Raw genomic sequence first — 2,804 nt, 5'->3', positions numbered from 1 at the left:
GTGTTAGCACAGTCTCTGTAGAAACAGCTCCCAACATTTCACTGCTTGTACCTGTATTGAGTAAGTGACAAATAAATCCCTCTTGATTCTTGTTCAGATTAGTTCCAGAGTTCTCTTTGAAAATGTCACACATTTTGAAATGGCTCCACATCCATTACCTGATAGAAGAGAGTTGCAGATTTTCATGGAACTTGGTAGAAATGATCTCTGGGCTGCCCTATAAAAATGGCTCAAGGTCACAATCATAGTCACAGTCAATGTTACATCAGTCATATCTCAGGAACGGAGAGAGACACAGAACGAGATGTTGGTGTGTGCCTTTATTAATGGTATTGAAATGTTTTACTGATGTCAAACTGGGAAACTGAAATAGAAGCAAGGCTTGTCCATAGCCATGTCTGTTTTGTGGGAGTATCCACACATATCAATCAATAACTGGTCAACGCAACAGTACTGTATACACAGAAGATGCTTTAAAACTTCCTGATTATATTCTGTGGCACTTCCTGGGACTTGCATCCTCTTCCAAAAAGCCAATGAGTAGGTTTGATTTATTATGGAGTCACAAGGAGGTGACATCAATAGAACTTTTTAAAAGGTATTTTATTTAATTTGATACGTGTCGTGAAGTCACAGCAGTAGATTCACTAGATTGGCTAATTTCAGCATGCAACCAAGTGTAAAATGTAGCATTACGACGCCATCAAGGCCCGCCAAAATACATTTTTGACGACAAAATCAACTGTAGATTTAGTCGACTAAAATCGTATTATATTTAGTCGACTAAAACTACACTAAAACAAACATTTAAGGTGAATAAAATATGACTAAAACTAAATTAAATGTTATTCAAAAGACTATGACTAAAACTAAATAAAAATTAACACTGCGTCACAGTGACATGACAACAACAGGTAACCTCAGTCTGTGATATTAATCTACAATTTTTTGTGTTAAATTGTGATTGTAGCCTGAATGATCAGCGGTCAATTGTAAGCAAGAACAGATTGTTATAATTGTAAGTAAGTAATAGTAAGTGCCACGGCAAATAGCTGTCTCATGTCCAGCGTCCAATTTGTGGAGTCTATGCACTGAAAATGGCTGTTTTCTGACCCCTGACCTCACTGGACGGCCCGCCGCTTTTCCAAATACACCTGTCTGGCTTAGCGGAGAGTGTGGCGTTGTAGAGGGGGTCTCCCCGAACGCGTGTGTATGTCACAAGTGCTGGCACACGTGTCCGTCTCCGGTCCAGTGTCCAATTTGTATAGGCTATGTACTGTAAACGGCACCTTTCTGACCTCTGACCTCACTGGACGGTCCGCCACACTTTTTTTTACACCTGTGCCGCTTAGCGGAGAGTTTGGCGTTGTAGAGGGGGTCTCCCCGAACGCGTGAGTATGTCACAAGTGTTGGCACACGTGTCCGTCTCCGGTCCAGTGTCCAATTGGTATAGGCTACGCACTGAAAACGGCACTTTTCTGACCTCTGACCTCACTGGACGGTCCGCCACACTTTTTTTTACACCTGTGCCGCTTAGCGGAGAGTTTGGCGTTGTAGAGGGGGTCTCCCCGAACGCGTGAGTATGTCACAAGTGTTGGCACACGTGTCCGTCTCCGGTCCAGTGTCCAATTGGTATAGGCTACGCACTGAAAACGGCACTTTTCTGACCTCTGACCTCACTGGACGGTCCGCCACACTTTTTTTTACACCTGTGCCGCTTAGCGGAGAGTGTGGCGTTGTAGAGGGGGTCTCCCCGAACGCGTGAGTATGTCACAAGTGTTGGCACACGTGTCCGTCTCCGGTCCAGTGTCCAATTGGTATAGGCTACGCACTGAAAACGGCACTTTTCTGACCTCTGACCTCACTGGACGGTCCGCCACACTTTTTTTTACACCTGTGCCGCTTAGCGGAGAGTTTGGCGTTGTAGAGGGGGTCTCCCCGAACGCGTGAGTATGTCACAAGTGCTGGCACACGTGTCCGTCTCCAGTCCAGTGTCCAATTTGTATAGGCTATGTACTGTAAACGGCACCTTTCTGACCTCTGACCTCACTGGACGGTCCGCCACACTTTTTTTTACACCTGTGCCGCTTAGCGGAGAGTTTAGCGTTGTAGAGGGGGTCTCCCCGAACGCGTGAGTATGTCACAAGTGTTGGCACACGTGTCCGTCTCCGGTCCAGTGTCCAATTGATATAGGCTACGCACTGAAAACGGCACTTTTCTGACCTCTGACCTCACTGAACGGTCCGCCACACTTTTTTTTACACCTGTGCCGCTTAGCGGAGAGTGTGGCGTTGTAGAGGGGGTCTCCCCGAACGCGTGAGTATGTCACAAGTGTTGGCACACGTGTCCGTCTCCGGTCCAGTGTCCAATTGGTATAGGCTACGCACTGAAAACGGCACTTTTCTGACCTCTGACCTCACTGGACGGTCCGCCACACTTTTTTTTACACCTGTGCCGCTTAGCGGAGAGTTTGGCGTTGTAGAGGGGGTCTCCCCGAACGCGTGAGTATGTCACAAGTGTTGGCACACGTGTCCGTCTCCGGTCCAGTGTCCAATTTCTATAGGCTATGCACTCCATTGAACAACATTTATCCATTTAGATACATTTTTTATCTTTTAAAAAACGTTTTTGTTACACAGAAACATAATATGTGTTGTATAGCTTCGTTTAAATGCTTAATTTATAGTTTTAATGTGCAAATGAACCGGTTTTCAATGGTTTTCAATGGTTTCTTTTTACTCTAGAGGGTACTCTTATTCTGAAGGGATCGTCAACCGGAAGTCTTATTTCTGCTCCGTTATTTC

Source organism: Gymnoscopelus microlampas (assembly GCF_963454915.1).
Source record: "Gymnoscopelus microlampas genome assembly, chromosome: 4".
In the NCBI taxonomy this organism is placed as follows: domain Eukaryota; kingdom Metazoa; phylum Chordata; class Actinopteri; order Myctophiformes; family Myctophidae; genus Gymnoscopelus; species Gymnoscopelus microlampas.
Note: the sequence above shows the minus strand (reverse complement) of the source record.